This window comes from Triturus cristatus, chromosome 9, assembly GCF_964204655.1.
Source record: "Triturus cristatus chromosome 9, aTriCri1.1, whole genome shotgun sequence".
In the NCBI taxonomy this organism is placed as follows: domain Eukaryota; kingdom Metazoa; phylum Chordata; class Amphibia; order Caudata; family Salamandridae; genus Triturus; species Triturus cristatus.
The window spans coordinates 1286324568-1286347349 of NC_140592.1; the positions used below are offsets into that span (position 1 = coordinate 1286324568).

At 51.9% G+C, this 22782-nt stretch overlaps 1 pseudogene across 1 annotated transcript in view; it reads right to left on the reverse strand.

The window, feature by feature from the left end:
- Positions 1-22782, reverse strand: part of LOC146799783 (putative N-acetylated-alpha-linked acidic dipeptidase) — a 348737-nt pseudogene that overhangs the window by 289978 nt on the left and 35977 nt on the right. Inside the window, exon 3 of the transcript XR_014968969.1 lies at positions 7070-7358. The product of XR_014968969.1 is annotated as a putative N-acetylated-alpha-linked acidic dipeptidase (transcript). The remainder of the gene's footprint in view (positions 1-7069; positions 7359-22782) is intronic.

Here is a 22782-nt window from a genome sequence, read left to right on the forward strand (position 1 = left end):
CCAGCATGCGCAACAGTAAGGAAGGTGTGGGAATAGTAAATTATACTATTCCTTAGTTTAGAGCGCCCCCTACAGCAAGTCATAGAAACGACTTGCGCTGTAATGGTTAGCATTGTAACAACACGTTGTTGTAATGACCGCGTTGTAATCACATGCGTTGTACAGCATGCGATGTAAAACGCTGCTTCCCGCGGCACATCCATAACTATGCGAATAATACTGCGGCGGCACAATTGCATAATTTCAGTGGCCCTGTATATGTAATCCCTCATGACATGTTAAATGATCTCATTGGTCACATCCCAAATGACATCATTGATGACATCACTGTAAACAGACGTGGGGGTTTATTTACAAGAAAGTGCCGCAGCGTGGCACCGCAAGCCCTTTGGCTGTTCCACGCTGCAGCGCTTTCAAAACACAGCCATACGTCATATTTACAACAATATGATTCATCCCTGTGCATTACCCTGTGCTGGCCCACAATTGGCTGCCATGCGCCACGCAGGTACTCTTGCGCAATGGTGCAAGGGTGCCTGTGTTGTGGAGAGATTTTATCTGTGCAACAAGGGGTACCTTCCTACACAAAAACAATAAAAATAGGTGATTTACTCTTCCTGTGTGTGCTGCAGAATGCAGCCCCCCTAAAAAGAGGAAAAAATGAGGAGAAATGTATTTCTCCTCGTTGGGCCTCACTACACCATCCCTGGGGTGGCGCTGCGTTCTGACGCATTTCCGGGTCTACAAATTCTCGTGAATCTGGAAATGTGGCAGAATACATTGGTGTTGCATGGGAACACCCACAGCAACACCCATGTCACACCCCTTTCACACAGAGTGTTGGGTGCGAAGGGGTCAAATTTACAAGGACATGTAAACCGACCCTGCACAGCTGGGTGGGTTTACATGTCGTTGTAAATATGGGGCAGAAGGTTGCACCAGCGGTGATTCACAAAAAGTGATGTGCCGGTGGTACAATGGGCTGAAAATAAGCCCCCCTGTGTCTAACTCTGTGTGAGCAGTCAAGCCCTTCGGCCGAGCGCAGTAAGAGTTGGCCACAGGATCAGTGTCCTGCAAAGTCTCGCACCCAACCCTCCGTGAGCAACTAAAGCCACTACACACGGCCCAAGGGTTGACTGCAGGGATTCGCCAGGCCTTGCACTCTGCAGGCAACCAATCCCCACTGCACAAGGGCTGGGCAGCTAACTCCTGTTGACCACGTCATTCACCAGTAGGCAGCAGGGGTTGGCCTGTACCCAACCCTCTGTGTGTAGCCAACTCCCCTGGGCATGACCAAAGGCAGTAGCCACTGTGCAAATATTATACATGAGGCTCCTACTTAAGTCTCGGCAGTCGGGCTGTTGTTCCGCCAGGGCAACAGAATAAATTCCTCTGTTGCCCTGGTGGAGGCCCTGGCCTCCAAATTTATAAATGACCACCGAGCTGGTGGTCATTTATAAAACATTGTCAGAAACTGCGTCACGAATGTCCCTGTCAAGGCAATCCGCTGTTTGCTGCAGAGCTGCGTCAGCATTGATGCAACCCTGCACCAAGCAGAATTCTTTTTTTATTTTCAAAAAGAAAATCCCTTAACTGGATTTTCTTTTTGAAAAGGATCCCCTCACCATAGGAGGTGCATCAAACACACAAAAAGTGATTGAAGGAATGTTTGCATCAAGTCTAACCATTGGCAGTCACTGGGGGTGGCATTCTAACAAATTGTTTTGTTGCCCACCATGCCACCTCTGCTTGGAACCAGCCATCTGCAAATCAGTCTTGCCCTGTTCAATAAGACCAGTCTTACCTGAACTGCCAGGTCAGGTCCTCCTTGAACCGGACCACAATTCATTCATTTTTTGCTAAATGAAGTTTAAAAAAATAGATCTATCTGAACAGCTGGTCCCAGGGACCTCAAATTAAAAAATATGGTATTTTGATTGGTCACAAGAGCTTTATATCCGTCTGCCGGCACCGAGTGCTCTCATTGGCTGGCCACAACATGAACCAACATGTTGAAGCTGCCATTACAGAACACAGAGACTCAGTCTCCATGTCCTGTAACTTTAAAAAATCTAAAGTGGTACAGAGTTGGTTATGGGTACCCTCTATCCCCTGGCCCCTATGGGATGGTCCAAGCGAAACCTCCACGCGGGCCAAAATAAAAGTTTTGTCCTATCAGTCCTGCTGGTCTCTCACACTGAGGCCCTCATTTATGAAAAGTGACGCACTGCTGCTAAAAAACAGCGATGCACCACTTTTCATTGCGCACTCCTTGCCACACCAATGATGCGTCCGATTTACAGTATGGCGCATCATGTCGCAAGGAGTTACAGATGCGTCAGTATTTTTGACGAATCTGTAGGCGCAAAAATGACACATTGCTGGAGTGTCACAAAAGTGATGCATCTTCAGCAATGGGTCATTACACATGGGCAAGTCCCATGTTAAATGTGCCTGTGTCAGTCTTACGCCTGCTGTGAGGCAGGCGTACGATATTGACGCATTTGCGTCCTAGAAGTGGCGCAGTGAAATCTTATAGCTTTCACAGTGTCACTTCTACGACCCTTTCTTGCGTCGGAACGCCCCCTTGCATACATTATACCTGCGTCAGTGGCGCATCTACCTAGAGGTGTCACTTTGTAAATAGGGCGCAACATGGTGCATTTTTTACCCCACTGGTGCGTCACAAAAAGTGACGCACCGGCGGCGCAAAAAGTGACTCATGGGCCCTTAAATAAGCCCCTGGATTTTAACATCTTCCGTGAGCGACCTGGAAGGGGGTTGGGTGGGTGGCCAACCCCGGCCAAAAGCTGCACATGACAGGACGGTTGACCGCAGACGTAGCATAACAAGATATTACTTTACTTAAAAAAAAATAGACATTCACTGAGAAAAACAAAGGTCAAAGTGAAATCATATGTGGGTATTCTAATTAAAAAAACTGCCATTTTAAAACAAAAAAAACACTGATATTCACTAGTTGTATGTAACTGACATAACTTGCATTGCTGCGAGGCGCTGCTTATGACGGCACATATTAAATTGCTGATGACATCTGAAATGTATGGCGGTGCACTTTTTCCAATCCAATCCAAACAGCTTTATTCGACAAAAGTCATAAAAGCGAGACAAAACAAGTACAGGTACAAAATACACAAATAATTTAACAAGAATCAGTGTAAAAGCGAAGCTACTTAAAATATTTACAAGTTTTAAAAAAGCATATAATAAAAAGATCATTGGGTAAAACATACCAGATGTCTGACTTTACTATCTGATACTCTTAGCTCTTATAATCCATGCCCACCCCAGAAATTTGGCAACCCCCACAACAATTACCGGGTCAGTGCAAGTGCGAAGGAGCCTTCCTGCTTCAACACTCTGTCTAGTGCCCAATAATAGGCAAACGGGTTTCAACCACACACGCCTCGGGGCCGAGTAAGCTGGGCATATAAAAAACCTATGCACTAATGTTTCCACCTGGGATTTGCAAAAGGGGCATAAATTACTTTTCTGGGGTTCCCACTGGGCTACAAATGAATTTAAGGGCAACGCTCCCACCCGCATCTGGAAAAACAATTTCCTATCAAGAACTTTGGTTACAAGATCCCAGAAGTGTTCTAGCCTAGGGACGAGTTTGATGTTCATAAATTCGTCCGAAAGCGAAAAGGGTTTAGTGGCAGAGAGTACCTTTGTGTTTACCAGCTCCCAATATTTCTCCTTCAAGAGAGCTTTAGATGGAAAAATAGCTGCTGTAGGGTTATCCCAAAGTTCGCTCAACCCCAGAGCCTCAAGGGATTTTCTAGTTTCGTTAAGCCAAGCAATCTTCCGGGAGCCCACCATCGCCAATATGTCAAGAAAACCCTCTGCATACTCTGCCAGCGCCGGAGTGGTCCATAGGCGACGCCAATAAAGGATAGGTCGAAGCCTGGCTACATCAGCTATAGAGTTCTTCCCAAGGTCATACCTTAGGGGGACTAAAGGTGTGCTCTGCGGGAGGGAGGTGATACTGCGCAAGAACTTGTTTTCCGAGATGGTTAAGGAAGACAGGTTCTCGTACCCCCACAGTTCCGCACCATAAAGAGCCGAGCTCACCGCTTTGGCACTATAGACCTGTAACACGGGTCTAATGGGCTTCGAAGGAGACTTTTTGAATTCAGCAGCTAGTACACCAGCTAACTGCCTGTGTTTTAGAGTAGTCAGATCTCTCTGTAACTTCCATGCAAAGTTATTTTGGATATTAACTCCAAGATAATTAAAAGCCTGCACTTGTTCTAGTGGATTGTTAAACAAAACAAATTGATTTCTAAAAGATTTGTGTGGCCTGAATGTCATAAGCTTAGTTTTTTTTATATTGACCTCCAGGCCACGATCAACACAGAAGGACTCAAAAATATTTAATGAACGCTGAAGGCCGCCAGGTGTCTTAGCAATTAAAAGTGTGTCGTCAGCGAACATTAAAATTGGGACCTTAGTGTTGCCAAGAACGGGAGCGTCAACGTGTGCTTCCAAAAGCCGATCCGCTATGTCGTTAATATATAGGGAAAATAAAGTGGGGGCCATTGCACAGCCTTGCCTGACACCTCTCTGGACCGGAAAATCCTCGGTCAACATGCCCTGGCCACCCCATCTGATTCTAGCCAAATTATCTTCATGAAGCCTCTGGATTAGGGACAACAATCCGCCATGAAGCCCCAAATCTTTTAGAGTCTGCCACAGTTTTGAACGAGGGACTAAATCAAAGGCAGCCCTTAGATCCACGAACACTGCATACAAATTTCCCTTACCCAAGACCACAGTCTTCCAATAGAGAAGAGTAAAACGGAAGACTTGGTCAACAGTGCTAATGTGCTGGCGGAATCCGGCTTGAAATGGGGATAAAATATTATTTGACGCAATCCAGAGATGAACACGATTTAAAATCAGTCTACCAGTGATCTTTTGAATCGCATCAATCAAACTGATAGGCCGATAATTCTCAGGAAGCGAACGGTCACCCTTTTTGTACACCGGAATTATTTCCGCGGCTTTCCAAGAGCTTGGAATTGGAGCTCCATGTGCCAACGCGTTAGCAATCAGCTGTATATACCTCCCCCATTTTAGCTTGTCATACAGAAAGACATCCGCAGGAACACCATCAGGTCCGGGAGCCTTACCAGATGCCACTCCCACCAGTGCCAGATCAACCTCAGAAATAGAAAAGTTATCTTCTGGATTAAACAACTGGGGGGACCCATAGCTATCAGAAGGATCGGTAGGGGAAGCATACTGCGGTTTGAAGTAGTCCACCCACTTCTCATGGGAAACATTATTTTGGGGACACTCAGACTGTGCACCAGAACCCCACTTAACAATACTCCAGAATAATTTACTATCATTCCGGAGACTAGCTTCAAGGAGGTCCTCCCACTTTTTGCCATCCCATTGGCGTTTAGCTTTAGCGACACAGCTCTTGTAGACGATTCTCCTATGCCGTACCAGGCTAACATCGCCACCCTTCAGGGCAGACCCAAGCGATAGCCTTGCCTCCCTGCATTCTCTATTATACCAAGAGGCTTGTTGGTTAGCGCCTCTTGGTCCTGGTCTCACTTTTGTGAAGAAATAGGATTTCAGTTTTGCAAATAAACTATCGTGCGCTGATGTTACATCCCTCAGGTTCCCCTCAGCCGCTAAAACTGACTCTATAGCAGTGATGGAGCCATTCACCTCCTCTATAATCTTTGATAAGGTGGTAGGGTTCCCCATAAGTCCGGACCATCTCAGACGACGCATATCGTTGGATGGGACCACAGCGGAAGGGGGCGATACCCTGGCCTCAGCAGGACCACCGTACACCTTCCACCATTTATGTGATAAACAGAGGGGGTTATGATCACTCTCTGGAAGGGACACTATTTCCATGTCAACGAGGGAGTGCCATAATTTCATATCAGCCAGGATGTAATCAATTCGACTCCTGCTCAGCCCATTATTAAATGTACAGGCGCCCTCGCGGTCGCCTGGCATCCTACCATTCAGAGCCCTCAGGCCCCTTTCCATGCAAAGGGAATTAATCTGAATGGCGACTTCTGAGCATCTTGATATAGGGGACAACTCCAGGGGGGGAATACCCCAGCAAAACTCTTCACTGTCCTGTAGGTCCCACTTATTATCAACAAGAGGTTCGAATGATGTATTAAAGTCACCTGCAACGATGACGAAGGTGTCAGCTGAATAAAGGTCAAACAGTGCACTTTTTAATTATGTTAGTTATATATAACTGGTGAATTTCATCTTTTTTTTATTATTAGAAGACCTACATATAAATCCACTTTAATGTTTCCTTTTTTCTGTGAATATTTGATTTTTCAAGGACCATAGCTGTAAAGGTAAGAATTGTAAATCTATGCGTACCCATGGATACTTTTTCCCCAAATATTTTTTAAGTCGATAGTCTTACAATTACCCCATCTCACGCCTAATGGTCATGCAGACACTCACCCCGCTTCTTTATTCATGCCTGCCCAGGGTGATCTGTCTACTTGCCCCCAGTTTTCCCCACTGAGGGTCAGTCCTATTCTCTGGTTTGGCACTTCCTGTGTTCTCCTGACTGGCGGCCATTTTGAATGTCCGACAGGAACTACGAGTAGACTGTTCCTTGCCTTCTCGCTTCGGTGGAGGAGACTACATCCAGAGATCTACCACAGGGAGTAGGATGCTGCGTGGTACCCAGACAGGAAGCGCCCCTCTCCTGAATCCCTTGAATGAAGCTTCCTGGTCCAATCAGATACAATGAGCAGCTCTCTGGTCCCTCCCTCTGGGATTCTGTTACTTCCCTTAAAAACCTTTAGTTTGTTTACGCACTCGCGTTTGGGAATTGTTGCGTTGTTGAGTTCTACCTTTGAAGAGACGCTCTGCCTGCGCCTAGTTTCCGATTGGTTGTGTGATGGTTTTTGGGACAGGTAAAGGATCCCCTCTATGAGCTTCGGTGGCCGGTGGCCCCGGAGAGGTTCTACAAGAGCGGGCGTTCTTCGATCAGGTCAGGGTGCCTGCATCCCACTCAGGGTAGTAGTTGTCGATGTTGACTTACCACCACCACTCCTGCTGGTGAGTATGAGTTGAAGGGGTTCACGACGGAGGGGTCGTCCTGCTCCGGACTGAGGACCTTCTCGCTTTTGGCAGACTCCTCCGTCTCGCTTCCGTCCTCTTGTAAGATGGACACATAGTTGGGGTCACTGGCGTTGGGGTAGGAGAGTAGAACCGTGTAGGTGTATATCCGGGCACTGTCGAGATCCTGTTTCCAGGTGTCGTGGATGTACCCAGCCAGGACCTCCTCATCCTCGGAGCTGCCTGCAATGTGAGGCTTTTTGGAGAAAAATCTACACAAGAAACAAAGAAAAGGTCATGTGAGTTTTATGTGGCACTTCACACTGTAGGTGGCCCTGAAAGGATCATAACATGTTACAGGCAGACTTTGGGGTAGTACTGCAGGTCTCTGAGGGCCACAACTGGGCATCTAACCCAGGGGCCAGATTAATGACATTACAGCAGCCGCCGCCCCTTGAACACACCCTCGCCCACAGGGGACACACATTCAAGTGAGGGCTTCCCTCATGTGCTTGGGGGCGAGACATTCAAAGGGAACATCTCCTTCCCATGGACATGTTCACATTATTGACAAATGTGTCTGGGCAAAGAGGCTGGACGCTAAGGGCCTTATTTATATGATTATGACCTAGGGCAGCGCCGCAGGCCTTCCCTGCAAATAAAAGGGCAGGAGTGCGCTGTATCTAACAGATATGGCACATTCCGGTCCCATTCCCGTGCCTAGCACCAATGCAAGGGTGCCTGTGATGGAGCCAGGACTCGTAGAAGAGAGACTTGCTCGGAAGCAATCCTCTGATTTAACTCCCTAACATGTTATTAATTACGTATTGTGTGAAACTAACGCGCACCACATAAATACATGCATTAGTGAAGCTTGTATATGTGTCTGCTAACGCTAACCAACTCAAACGAATTACTAAAACCCCTCTAACAGGGAAATCTTTACTGCGCATGCGTCAACTGCATCTACGCAGTATGACGTATTAAAGTTTGGAGGGAAATTCTTGCGCATGAGCAGAAGGCACTAAAATGGAGTCTTAAAGACTCGAGCGCAGGGCACCTGCTTAGCCGAAGCAAAAACAAGCTATTTTACTAATGCTAATGCGGGGAAAGTATTAATAGGTAAAAGGGGTTAGAGTAGAGACGGGTGGTAAACAGGGCAACCATTTATTTATGAAAGTAACATTTGTCTTTTCTGACTTTATCACTAGTGCGCATTTGGGCCTCTCGTGTATGTCTGAAGTGAGCTGAGTCATGTGCTCTTTGCGCATCACTCCTGAAAGCGAACCCGGAAAAATGACAGGCGGGTCGGGAAGAGGACAAGGTCGCAGTATGCCTGAGCCTGAGACCCGGCAGTGAAAATTCTAAATGAATGAGTCTACATGTTCAATTTCAAACATTTGTTGCAGATGAACTGTGAATGCGGGTGGGAAAATAAAGCATGAATAAAAATTAAGGGGATGGGTTTGTTAACAATGGGCTAACTCAAAAAGTGATATGTAAGCATGGTGTGATGATTTTCCCCCCTTGCCTGACTGTAGGAGAGTAGGATCTGCACTTATGTTGCCTGTTGGAAGGCGTTCCCCGGGGAGGCTTTGGAATGCGTTCCTGACCACCCGGAGGCCCACCTTTCCCAGAGTTATGCCGAGCAAGAGCGGGGAGGCCCTTCCTGGAAGGGTCTCGTACCTAGGATCGCACACGCCGCGCTTACTCTCTCTTCGGATAGAGGGACACCACACAGTAATTCGTTGTAAGACAATAGACTTTTATCGGTAGTTGTCAGGGATCTTTATGATCCGGAAGGCAGGTGCAGAATTGGTGCCACAAGCGGCAGCGATCTCGTGATGAGGGAAAAGGGGTAGCGGGACAGTCTTTGAATCAGTGTCTCTGCGAGGTATCCGGCGCACAGCTCTCAATCCTCGAGCTGAGGGGATGTTGCTTCTCTCGGCAATCTCTGCCGTTTCTCTTGGAGGAGCGGGCCGCGAGTCACTCAGCAGGCACCGGAGGTTCGTAGTTCGGGGAGCCGCGACGGCGTCAGCAGGGCTCAGATGGTTCAGAGTTCGGGGAGCCGCGACAGCGTCAGCAGGGCTCAGATGGTTCAGAGTTCGGGGAGCCGCGACAGCGTCAGCAGGGCTCAGATGGTTCAGAGTTCGGGGAGCCGCGACAGCGTCAGCAGGGCTCAGATGGTTCAGAGTTCGGGGAGCCGCGACAGCGTCAGCAGGGCTCAGATGGTTCAGAGTTCGGGTAGCGTTCTTCGGTTCGGGGAGTGATCGAGCCGCGACCAGGTCAGCAGGCTCTCGTCAGTCCAGGTCTTCTCTGCTTTCGTCCCTTCAGTACCCCTTGTTATACTCCCCCTCCTCTTTGAAGTCCGGGGTGCTCGCGGAGAGGGGTCTGGTGCCTGGGGGACGGTGTGTCGGGGTTTCCTGTCGCTCGGCCCTTTGATCTGTTCAGGTGGGTCTGGGAGGGACTCCAGACACCCAGCGGGCGAGGCGCCTGCTCCCCAGGAGCCTGGTGGTCGATCGAAACCTCCCTCGGGGGAGAGACCAGAGGTGTGACAGGATCGGCGCCTCTCGGTCTGGTTTTGGGGGGGGGTTTGCTCTCCCTCGGCCGGGCATGCGTGTTGGGGATCTGGTCGGCCCTCGGGATGTTGGCCCGCGGGAGCCGGAAGGCTGTATCAACGAGGTTCGGCATGGTTGCAGGGTAACTTGCTGGTCGGGAGGGCCCACGCCACGAGGCCGGTCTCACACGTGCCCCCCCCAGCTGAAAGGCGGGGAGAACTACCCATCCACTTGGGGGTTCTCCTCGCTGAAGCGGAAGAATCGGGACAGGCCGTCCGCGTTGGCGTGGTCCGTCCCGGGGCGATGTTCCACCGTGAAATCCATCCCCTGGAGGGAGATGGACCAGCGTAGCAACTTGGGGTTTTCCCCTCGAATCTGCATCAACCACCGCAAGGGTCGGTGATCCGTTTGTACTCGGAAGTGTGTTCCGAACAGGTAGGGCCGTAGCTTTTTGAGGGCCCAGACTACTGCGAAGGTCTCTCTCTCAATGGTGCTCCACCGCTGTTCTCGGGGCAGCAACCTTCGGCTGATGAAGGCTATGGGCCGATCTATGCCCTTGTTGTCGAACTGGGAGAGGACTGCCCCGATGCCGTGTTCCGAGGCGTCCGTCTGGACCACAAACTCCTGGGCGTAGTCGGGTGCTTTGAGCACCGGCGCCGCGCACATGGTGGCCTTTAGGGTGTCGAACGCCTTCTGGCAGGAGGGAGTCCAGTGTACTTTCTTGGGGTGTTTTTTTGGAGGTTAGTTCTGTGAGGGGGCCTGCGATGCTGCCATAGTTCTTAATAAACCTCCGGTAGTAACCGGTGAGGCCCAGGAAGGCCCGGACTTCCGTTTGGGTCGTTCCCAGGACAAGATGGCGTCAATCTTCGGTTGGAGGGGGGCGACCTGCCCACTTCCCACCTGGTGCCCCAGATAGGTGACGGAGCCGTGCCCAATTTGACGTTTGCTGGCTTTGATGGTGAGGCCGGCCTGGCGCAGAGCCAGCAGGACTTGTCGGAGGTGCTGGAGGTGCTCGGTCCATTGGGAGCTGAATACCGCTATATCGTCGAGGTATGCTGCGCTGAACCCCTCTAGTCCGGACAGGACCCTGTTCACCAGCCGCTGGAAGGTGGCCGGGGCATTCTTCATTCCAAACGGCATCACCCTAAAGCGGTAGTGCCCATCCGGGGTGGAGAAGGCGGAGCGCTCCTTGGCTCCCTCGGTGAGGGCAATCTGCCAGTATCCACTAGTCAGGTCAAAGGTGCTGAGGTAGCGAGCGGCCCCGAGGCGGTCAATGAGCTCATCGGCACGGGGGATAGGGTGAGCGTCCGCTCGGGTGACCGCATTGAGCCCTCGGTAGTCCACGCAAACCTCAGCTCGGGGGCGACACCCGGGGTAGCCGTTTTCAGAACCAGGACTACCGGGCTGGCCCAGGGGCTGTCGGAGGGTTCAACCACCCCGAGGTCCAGCATCTTCGCCACCTCGGTCTGGATGCAGGTTCGGACCCGATCAGGGACCCGATAGGCCCGGTGTCTCACTGGCGGGCTGTCGCCAGTGTTCACGTCGTGGACACACCAGTTGGTGACCCCAGGGGTTAGGGAGAAGAGGTCCGCGAACTGCCTTAGTAGCTGGCGGCAGTCGTCGGACTGTTGGGCTGTGAGGGTGGTTGATAGTCTCACCCCCTCCACAGAACCATCGGTCTCTTTCGCCCCCAGGGGGTCTGGATGGGGCTCGGTGTCTTCTTCGGCCCCATCGTCGGTGGCCAGGAGCAAACTCAATTCTGTCCGTACAAAGTGGGGTTTGAGGCGGTTCACGTGGAGAACCCTGAGGGGGTTCCGCGGGGACTGCACATCGACGAGAAAGGTGACATGGCTCTTCCGCTCGACCACCTTGAAGGGTCCAGTCCATTTATCTTGGAGGGTGCAGGGTTTCACCGGGGACATGACCCAGACTTGTTGGCCTGGCTGAAACTCGACCAGCGTAGCATTCTGGTCATACCAGCGCTTCATCTCTTCCTGGCTAGCTTCGAGGTTCGCCTCTGCGAGTTCTCGGAATTTCCGGGTCTGGTTGCGGAGCGCCAGGATGTATCGGAACCCATCCGGAGGGGTTCCCCGGGGAGTCGTTTCCCAACCCTCCTTGACCAGGCTCAGGGGTCCCTGAACGGGGTGTCCATATAGTAGTTCGAATGGGCTGAACCCCAGGGATTTTTGTGGAACCTCCCGGTAGGCGAACAGGAGGCATGGGAGGAGGACGTCCCACCTCCGGCGTAGGGGTTCCTCGAGGCCCATGATCATTCCTTTCAGTGTTTTGTTAAAGCGCTCGACTAGGCCGTTTCCTTGGGGGTGGTACGGGGTGGTGAACTTGTACGATACTCCGCACTGCTGCCAGAGGGACCTCATATATTGGGAGATAAAGTTCGTACTCCGGTCACTCACGACTTCGCGGGGGAACCCCACGCGGGAGAAGATCCCCATCAAGGCCCGGCCTACCACGGGGGCCGTCACGGTGCGGAGAGGGATGGCTTCGGGGTAACGGGTGGCATGATCCACCAGGACGAGGATGAACCGGTGGCCCTGGGCGGTCTTGGTGTCCAGTGGTCCCACGATGTCGATTCCTACCCGCTCAGAAAGGGGTACTGACGACTGGGAAGGGTTGTAGCGAAGCCTTGCGCTTGCCCCCACTCTTTCCGCTGGCCTGGCACATGGGGCAGGACTTGCAGTGGGCCTCCACATTTGCTCGCATCTTGGGCCAATAGAAGTGGGTGACGAGTCGTTGGTAGGTCTTATCTTGGCCTAAGTGTCCGGCCAGGGGTACATCATGGGCCAGGCCCAGGAGGAGACTTCGGAAGCGCAGGGGTACATCTAGTACTCGGGCCGATCCCAACTCGGCCGACTTCTGTTCGCTGTACAGGAGGCCGTTTTCCCAGTATACCCAGTGGGTGCCGGTCCGGTCGCCTGCTGCTTGGGCCTCGGCCTGTTGTCGGGGTCCAATGAGGGACGGGCAGGTGGATTGTTCTTGGCAGAATTCTTCACGGGAGGGGCCTCCTTCGCAGTGCCACTGGGCCAGTTCTGGCAGGTCCCCGAGTTCGGTCAGGGATTCGGGGTCGGAAGGCACGGACCCTTCGTCGGGAGCGGTTGTTTCGTCCAGAAGGGGGTCGGTGGCCCCTGGTGGTGTATTCTGGACCTCGGGGATGGTGGCGGTGCTTAGCGGCATGGCTTCTCCCCCCTCGGAGGAAGTCACTCTGAGAGTCATTGAGCGCGTGGTGGCGCATACCCATTCGGGTAGGCCCATCATCTCGAGATGGACTCTTCTTTCCACTTGTCCCCACGGGGAGTTCTCAAGGTCGTTGCCCAGGAGGCAGTCCACGGGCTGGGAGGTTCGGACCGCCACCTTTAACTTGCCGGTGACTTCCCCCCATTCGAAGGGGACTAGGGCCATCCGGCAGAGGCTCTCGGAATTGTCTGACGATATGACGGGACAAAAGGCGCCGGGTAGGATCTGATCTTCGGAGACCAGGTGACAATGAACCGCCGTGACACTCGCCCCCGTGTCCCGGAGGCCCTCGACGCGGTGACCGTTGACCGTTACCTGCTGTCGGTACTTCTTCGTGTTGGCGGGCAGGGACGTTCCGGGGACCATCTCCCGGTCCCCTAGGGAGACCAAGGCCATGGCGGCTGGTTCCCATTCTTCAGAGTCTTCCATCTCTTCCCCCAGGGCTACGGAGGCCATTTGTCGAGCCGGCGGGGTTGTTGTGGCGGTTCGCTGGTACATGGGACATTGAGGGTCGCTGGCATAGTGTCCGGTCTGTTGGCAGCGGAAACAGGTGATCCTCACTCGGGGCCCCGGCCTCCCCGGTGGCCCGGTGCTGGCCGGAGGTGGAGCTGGAAAGGGCGGAGGTTGTCCTCTGGGGGAGCTGAGCGGGGATCCCCCCGGGAGTTCCCTTGGCCGGCCTTGATTCCCTCCGCCCCTCTGGCGGGGGGGTCCCTGACTGTGGCGACTGTAGTCTCCCACGGGGCCCCGGGAGGCCCGGGTGTTTACCCACCGGTCAGCCTCGACGGCCAGTTTCCGAGGGTCTGTGAGTTTGCTGTCCAGGAGGTGCTGGCGCAGCTCTACAAAGCAATTAGCGGACAAGTGTTCCCATGCGATTAGGTCGAACAGCTCCTCAAAGGTGGAGACCTTGCTGCCCTTGATCCACCCGTCCAAGGCCCGGCTGTAAAAGTTCACGTACTCCACCCAGGTGGTACCGGGTATCTTCTTGCAGTCTCTAAACCGTTGCCGGTACATTTCAGGGGTGAGCCCATATCTGGCTACTAGGGCCTCTTTCATGTGACTGTAGGAGTTCATCACCGTGGAGGGCAGGTCCAGCAGGGTATCTCTCCCCTCGCTCAGGAACCCGCCCCACAGCCCAGCCCCCCAGTCTTTCTGCGGGACTCGGTGGGAGGTCATGGCGACTTTGTAGGCTTTGAACCATTGCTGGATGTCGTCGTTCTTATAGTATTCTTTCACCACGTCTTTGGGGATGTGGACCTTTGGTTCCACGGTGGAGGAGAGGGGTTGGGTTTCCGAGGGTCTGGCCTCCGCATTCTTCGCTTTGAGCTCGATCTCTTTCAGGCTACGTTCGTGCTCCAGTTGGAGTTTTCTTTCTTCGTGTTCTCTTTGTCGTTTCTTTTCCTCGAGTTCTCCTTGTAGGCGTAACTGTTCCACTGCCAGCTTTTTTTCCGCCAGTTTTAGCTCTCCTTCGATTTTTAATTTTGCTAGTTCTAGTTCGTGGTTGCGACCTCTTTCTCGGTCCGCTAGTTCCTCTGGGGATAGGCCCCCTTCGGGGCGCCGTTCCTCCCCGGGGTGCTTTGTGGTTCGTTGGGAGGCTCTCCTTCTGTTTGTGTCCGGGGAGTTCCCGCCTCGACCCAGGTTTTTAATGCCCCCTGGAAGTCCTCTTTTGTGCTTAGTCCGGTGGTAGCGATTCCAAGGTCTTTGCAAAATAGTTTCAGTTCTCGTGCGTATAAGATTCTAACAGGTCCTTTTGGAATGTCGTGCTCGGGTTGGTGCCTGCGGCACCTAGGGAAGTTTCTCCTTCCATTTCTTCTTGGTAGTGCGTAAGCCGTCTACTGCACGATCTCTAGGTGTTGGCTCGGATCCCACCGCTGCCACCAAATGTTGGAAGGCGTTCCCCGGGGAGGCTTCGGAATGCGTTCCTGACCACCCGGAGGCCCACCTTTGCCAGAGTTATGCCGAGCAAGAGCGGGGAGGCCCTTCCTGGAAGGGTCTCGTACCTAGGATCGCACACGCCGCGCTTACTCTCTCTTCGGATAGAGGTACACCACACAGTAATTCGTTGTAAGACAATAGACTTTTATCGGTAGTTGTCAGGGATCTTTATGATCCGGAAGGCAGGTGCAGAATTGATGCCACAAGCGGCAGCGATCTCGTGATGAAGGAAAAGGGGTAGCGGGACAGTCTGTCCATCAGTGTAGGTATTCGGAGCACAGCTCTCAATCCTCGAGCTGAGGGGATGTTGCTTCTCTCGGCAATCTCTGCCGTTTCTCTTGGAGGAGCGGGCCGCGAGTCACTCAGCAGGCACCGGAGGTTCGTAGTTCGGGGAGCCGCGACGGCGTCAGCAGGGCTCAGATGGTTCAGAGTTCGGGGAGCCGCGACAGCGTCCGCAGGGCTCAGATGGTTCAGAGTTCGGGGAGCCGCGACAGCGTCAGCAGGGCTCAGATGGTTCAGAGTTCGGGTAGCGTTCTTCGGTTCGGGGAGCGATCGAGCCGCGACCAGGTCAGCAGGCTCTCGTCAGTCCAGGTCTTCTCTGCTTTCGTCCCTTCAGCACCCCTTGTTATACTCCCCCTCCTCTTTGAAGTCCGGGGTCCTCGCGGAGAGGGGTCTGGTGCCTGGGGGGCGGTGTGTCGGGGTTTCCTGTCGCTCGGCCCTTTGATCTGTTCAGGTAGGTCCGGGAGGGACTCCAGACACCCAGCGGGCGAGGCGCCTGCTCCCCGGGAGCCTGGTGGTCGATCGAAACCTCCCTCGGGGGAGAGACCGGAGGTGTGACAGGATCGGCGCCTCTCGGTCTGGTTTTGGGGGGGGTTTCGCTCTCCCTCGGCCGGGCATGCGTGTTGGGGATCTGGTAGGCCCTTGGGATGTTGGCCCGCGGGAGCCGGAAGGCTGTATCAACGAGGTTCGGCGTGGTTGCAGGGTAACTTGCTGGTCGGGAGGGCCCACGCCACGAGGCCGGTCTCACATTGCCCCCACTTTGTTTCTGATGTATACACTGGTTTCTGGCTATAGTCTGGCTGGGGCCCTGCTAATCAGGCCCCCAGTCTCTCTGTTCTCTCTAAACAACTTGGAGTGCATATTAGATGCACTAGTGATTGGATACTGTGGTACCTTATGAGCCCCTAGTATATGGTACCTTAGGTACCAAGGGCATAGGTACTTCACAGGCCTACCAGGGGCTGAAGCATGTATTATGCCACCCCTGGGAAGCAGACTAAATCTGACACCACAGGCCTGCTACTGCAGCCTGGGTGAGGTAGTGATAGCACTCCTCACTGAGATATAGGTCCACTATATCTCTACCTACACACACACACACATAAACCTATCAGTCACCCCTAAGGCAGGCCCTATCAATCCTGAGGGCAGGGTGCTTGGTTTCCATGTGAGGGGGTGCCTCTGCCTGAGCAGGGCCCCTCTGCAGCTCTCAGAGTCCATTCCCTGTGGCTGTTTGTGGATGCGGTTAAACCATATACTCTTAAGTGCATTATAACCTCGCGGTAAATGCTAACTTTGGAATGGCTGCATCAAAACATGTTGTGTTTGGTGTCAAATGCTTTGAAATCATACCCCCACACCAGTAACTGGTGTGGGAGTATGATCCCACCCTTCTAGAGGGATAGACATGTACCCACTGTGGAAACACGGTAGAATCCTGAAGAGCCCTGGCATCACAAAATGGATGCCACCAGCACAGACACTGGGCTGCCCTCCTGCTGCTGACCGAAACTCGCAGTGGAGGAGGCCCAACAATAGGCATCCTGTCACAGGGAGGTGTCACCACCTTCCAGACAGGGTTTAGTGTATTGGGGCTGGGTGGGTGCACTCCTAGAGTGCTTTGAAGTCCTGCACTGGGGGAGCAGTAAGCTCCTCTGTGCATATGCCAGCTCAAACCTGTTCAGGGGCTACCCGCCCCTGCTCTGGCGTGAAACTGGAAAAAGGGAAGTGGATGTAGCCACCTACTCCCCTGACCCCCCCATTGGAGGGGTCATAGAGTTAGTCCCTCCCTTCCTTGTAGTATAAGTTAGGGAACCCTTGCCATTGCAAACTAGATATCCCTGGATGACGCTCTGAAGAAGAATCCTGGACCTACGACGTTCCACTACCTTTGGAAGACTGAAGAATCTCCCTTGGAGTCAAGGAGTGACTCCCCTGCTTGGCAGGCACCAAAACTTTGCATCAACAGTCGCAATCTTTCCCGCTACCGCCGGAGTCCAAAGTCCCTGCAGCCCCAGAAGTAGATTTCCTGACTTCTCTATGGCCATCGTGAGTCCCCAGCGAAGCTGAGGCAAGTGGACCCCACGAGTGACAAGGAACAGCAATACCCGGGTACCGTGCACTATTGTCAAGTTCAACCCCTTCACGATGTTCTACGAACTTGTGCATTGGACCACGTGTGGTCCAAGCCTCCAGCAGGATTTTCTTCAAAGATCAGAGGCCTACTTTGTTCTGAGTGACCATGGGCTCCTGGTGAGTGAATCCTCCTGAGGCGTCTTCGTGATCACTTGCCGGTTGGCTTGTGGGTCCCCAGCAGACTTTTCTACAGAACCAAAGGGCTCCCCTGGTTGCTCCAGGCCTGCCCTGACTTACCCTCGCTGGGTGAGTCCCTCAGACAATGCTGGTCTGCACTGCTGACTTTTTACACTTTCCACGAGACTTGCTGTTGCCAAGGCTTGTTGGTTCCAACCTGGTCGCCAACACCGCAGTAAGCTGAAGGCTTTGTGGGACACACAAAATCCAGCTCCTGGTCATCGTCGACGCCTCCTGGACCTCGTGGCTGAAGAGTCAAGACACCCGTGATCACCTGAAATCACCCGACGACTGTGGGCATCCAGATTCCTTGCCCCGGGTCACTGCCAAGTTACTTTGAACACTAACTCTTCTGCTTTCAGGTCTTCCTTCTTCTTAATCCAGCCTTGGATTCCACCAGACACTTCTCCTGTCTTCACAAGCAGCAAGTCTTCTTTGGCTCCCAATGAAAACGACGCAGTGACCCGAAACCAAAAGACACCTATGCACCCGGCTTCCCTGGGTGAGGTAACTCGTGCACTCCGGTGCTCCTGTAGGTGTTGGCTCTAGAACTACTTACCCTGTAAGTGACTTGCTTGTAGACTCTCCCGAAGTAAAACTTTAAAATTCCAACCGCGACTTGCTCCATTGAAGTCCATTGGGATCCGCGGCTGTGTTCTCACACTGCATGCGTCTCCCGTGGGTCCTTTACTTACCTGCCTTGGGTGGTTTCTTGAGGCCCCAGTGCTTCTGAAGGCCCTAGGCCTTGTCCCTTCTCAAGTCGTTATCTCTAAGTCTCTTTTTTAGTATATGGTCTGGTACGCCCCTAGGGCCCCAGCCATATTTGTGCTTAACTTGTTGTGAAATGTTGATTTTTGCATATGTTCCTGACTTCTAATCTCATAAAGAGATTAGTAGAGTGTGTTAGAAATAAATACATATATTTCATATATATACCTGTGTGGTGTTCTTTCGTTTGGTAATTCAAGAGATTAATAGTTAAAACAAGCTGCTTTACATTCCTCTAGAGACTTAGCCTGAAGGCTGCTCTCCACAGCTACCACTAGGATAGCTTTTTTTAATAGGTTGTCTTAAACCTATCTACCATAAGAGTCGAATTGTACTGGTGCAAGGTGGCCACTTTAACTAGTGACCAGCATATACCAGGCCAACTTCTCACACTGACCAATCTGATTTAGTATTTTTCCGATATTGAAACTTTAGTGGGTGGCACATGAGGAGCGATAGGGATAACTGAGGTAGCCTTTAGTTAGTTAGTTAAGACGTCAATGCTGAGATGCTGTGAGCCGTTGGTGTTGTCTGAGTAGCGAGAGATGCTGATGAAGAAGCTGAAGGCAGAGCCCTCTACCCTAATTTAATTGGGTTAGAAAGAAGATTGCGGAAGAATCTCGAGGAGGAAGAGAGTGTCAGAGACGGGTGCGACGCCACCGTTGGTGTTAGAGAGGTCAACTATCCTGTCCTGCATCCTGTCCTGTAGTCTTCGTCCTCTGAACTATCCCGGAGGACCCTCACCAGCCCTTTGGCCAGGGGGTTGGTCTTCACACCATCCTTAGTAACTATAATTTCATGCATTTGTAGATGTTCTTTTCTCTCTGTCCTCTTCTTTCTGAACATAAGTCGTTGCAAGTTTGAAGTATGTGTTGATGACTTGATTAATTGACTCTTCTCTCCTATGAGTGACGGTGACTGCGCTGTATTTTTGAAGTGGTTCACATGCAATTAATTTAGATAAAGACTTAAAGCTTACTCGAGTCTGTGGCTATTTACTTAAAGGTATAGAAAAGTTAGAATTATGTTCATTATCACCATCAATTAGTACAACTAATAGTCCATCGACCAGAGGAAAGAACTTTCTGATCAGTGAGAGGTTAATTAGGAATGGTGAATAACTAATCTTGATATCATGATCACCCACGTTTGAACTTTGACTCCAGCGGGTTACCCGACTGTGTGTTTTTTGGGCCCGGGTGCGTATATCGTAGTAGAGTGTCTGTTGTTGGTACGCCGCTGGATTACCTGCACTGCAGGGATGATTGTTTTAGTGCAGAAAGGGAAACCTTCCTGCACAAACACAACCACAAGAGGCTTTTTCCTCTTTCTATGTGTGCTGCAGATGCAGAAAAGTGACGCTCCGGTGGTGCCGCCTCCTTGTAAATGAGGCTCCACAGGTACAAAACCCAGGCCCGGATTTACTAAAAGTCATGTAATGCAGCAAGACAGCTTGCTGAGCTGCGCTGCGTCGATGGAGAGAGCAGGAATAACCCATATCTATTGAGATCGGACTCTTTCCTGCAGTCTCCCGGCAGTGGGGCGCTGAGTGCAGCCTAGTGCCAACGCAGGCACCCTGCAGTGGGGCGCTGAGTGCAGCCTAGTGGCAACGCAGGCACCCTGTGCGTTTGTAGGAGACGGGACTCCTTCCTGTACAAAAACAATCCTCTGGGGCATTTTCTTCTTTCTATGTGTGCTTCAGAATGCAACACACATGGAAAGAGGGAAAAACGAGGAGAAATAAACATATTTCTCCTCGTTACACCTTTGTTAGGAAGGCTTACCATTTTGATGCAATCCTAGGTTTACTGTTCTTAATAAATCTCAAATTGCACCAAAATCCATGGGTGGATGCGTTGGAACACTCAAACTCCGGCAATGGAACACCTTCCCAACGCAGAGGTTTTGTAGGCAGCGTCTTGCGCCACTCGAGATGGCTTGGTAAATCTTGCTTAAGGGCTTGCGTTAATGCAACCCTTGGTAAATTGGGGCTTAGTGTGTGCAACCCCCAGGATCTGGACCCCAAAGAAGTGCACTCCCCAGGCGGGACTCCCCACGATGTGCACCCCCAGAATATGTACCAACCAGGATGTGCACCACCCGGGAACTGCATTATCAAGGATGTGCAACTCCAGATGTGCACCCCAAGATGTGCATTCCAAGGATGTGCATTCCAAGGATGTGCACCCCAGGATATGTGCCACCCAGGATGTGCTCCCCCTGATGTTCACTACCCAGAAAATACACAACTCAGGATGCACATTGTATACCCCACAGGATGTAATTTCCTAAGATGTGTCCCAGGGAGGATGTGCACCCCCTAGGAGGTGCACCCCAGGATGTGCACCACCCAGATAGTGCATTATCCAGGATATGCAACCCCAGATGTGCACTCCCAGGATGTGCACCCCAAGGATGTGCACCCCAGGATATACGCCACCCAAGATGTGCCCCACCCATGATGTGCACCCCCAGCATATACGCCACCCAAGTTGTGCACCACCCAGGATGAGCACCACCCAGGATGTGCACCTCAGGACATGCACCCTCAGGATGTGCACCCCCCAGGATGTGCACCTCTCAGGATGTGCACCCTCAGGATGTGTACACCCCAGGATGTGCGCCCCCAGATGTGAACCCCTCAGGATGTGCACCCCCAGAATGGGCACTACCCAGAATATGCAATGCTCCCCAAGGATCTGCACTCCCCAAGATGTGCACCACCCAGGATGTGCAACCCCAGATGTGCACTCCCAGGATGTGCACCCCAAGGATGTGCACCCCAGGATATACGCCACCCAAGATGTGCCCCACCCAGGATGAGCCCCACCCAGGATGTGCACATCAGGACATGCACCCTCAGGATGTGCACCCCTCAGGATGTGCACCTCTCAGGATGTGCACCCTCAGGATGTGTACCCCCCAGGATGTGCACCCCAGGATGTGCGCCCCCAGATGTGAACCCCTCAGGATGTGCACCCCCAGAATGGGCACTACCCAGAATATGCAATGCTCCCCAAGGATCTGCACTACCCAAGATGTGCACCACCCAGGATGTGCAACCCCAAGATGTACACCCCCAGATGTGCACCCCCAGATGTGTACCATCTAAGATGTGCATCCCAGGATGTGCACTACCCAGGATATGCAATACACCCCAAGATGTTCACCACCCAAGATTTGCACAACCCAGGATGTGCACCCCCATATGTGCACCCCAGGATGTGCAGTACCCAGGATATACACCCTCAGGATGTGCATTACCCAAGATGTACACTATCTAGTGAGTGAACCCGCCTGGTTTCAGGGAACCAAATCCACATTATTAGGATGTATAAATATGGCGATAAGGAAGTAAAACGGCTAAGAACACATCTCAGGCTCCACAGCTAGAAGTAATGTTTTAAAGACACTGAACTCTATGAGCCTTTGAAATACTGGCTCCTAGGCCTGGCCCCATCACAGGAGAGCTGGTCAGACTGGACACCCGCGGAAAGGGCTTGTAAACAATAGGGGTGAGCAAACTTCGCGCAATTTGCTTTCACATAATTATGCAAAATGTGGCGGAAATTACGTGTAATTTTGCAAAATGCAAATCTGGCATTTAGCTCTATTTTTAAGCGTTGGCATTTTGTAACAAGGACTTATTTTACGCTAAACAAAGAGTGTGAAAAACACATGTGCCGTGAACAATAGCCGCTCCCATTCACACCGCTGCTATAATCTGCTGTGCACTGAGGTGTAATTACACAACATGGCGTAATTTGGGAATATTGCATAACAACCGCTATGCGAGATTCCCATAATTATGTGAATTACACCGTCGTAGTTTAAATTTCACGCTTCCTGTTGGCTCCACCCTCCCCAATTCTGTGGAACTGAGTCCCCCAAAGGATGGCCATTCCTTCCTGATGCTTCAAGGTCACGTGTGATGTTTCCTTATACAGCAAGGACTTGGATTCCGCACAACATGCCAGAGCTACATCAACACCTGTATAAGTACGCTATGGTCAGCCTTCCTGTGCCGCTGACAACGAGGTCTCAAATTATTAATTTCTTGCATAACATGCTCTTCCTCTGTGCTGCTGACAATGATCGCTCCTGTGTTCCTGAAGGTAAGACACAGTACCTGTGTTCCTGAAGGTAAGATCTTTTGCTTATGTCCCTAAAGGTAAGACCAAGTACCCGTGTTCCTGAAGGTAAGACCCAGTACACGTGTTCCTGAAGGTAAGACCCAGTACACGTGTTCTTGAAGGTAAGACCTTTTACTTGTGTTCCTGAAGTTAAGACCAGTACCTGTATTCCTGAAAGTAAGACCCAGTACCCGTGTTCCTGAAGGTAAGACCCAGTACACGTGTTCTTGAAGGTAAGACCCAGTACCCATGTTCCTGAAGGTAAAACCAGTACCCGTGCTCCTGAAGGTAAGACCCAGTACACGTGTTCTTGAAGGTAAGACCTTTTACTTGTGTTACTGAAGATAAGACCCAGTACCCGTGTTCCTGAAGGTAAGACCCAGTACATGTGTTCTTGACGGTAAGACCCAGTACCAGTGTTCCTGAAGGTAAGACCCAGTACCCGTGTTCCTGAAGGTAAG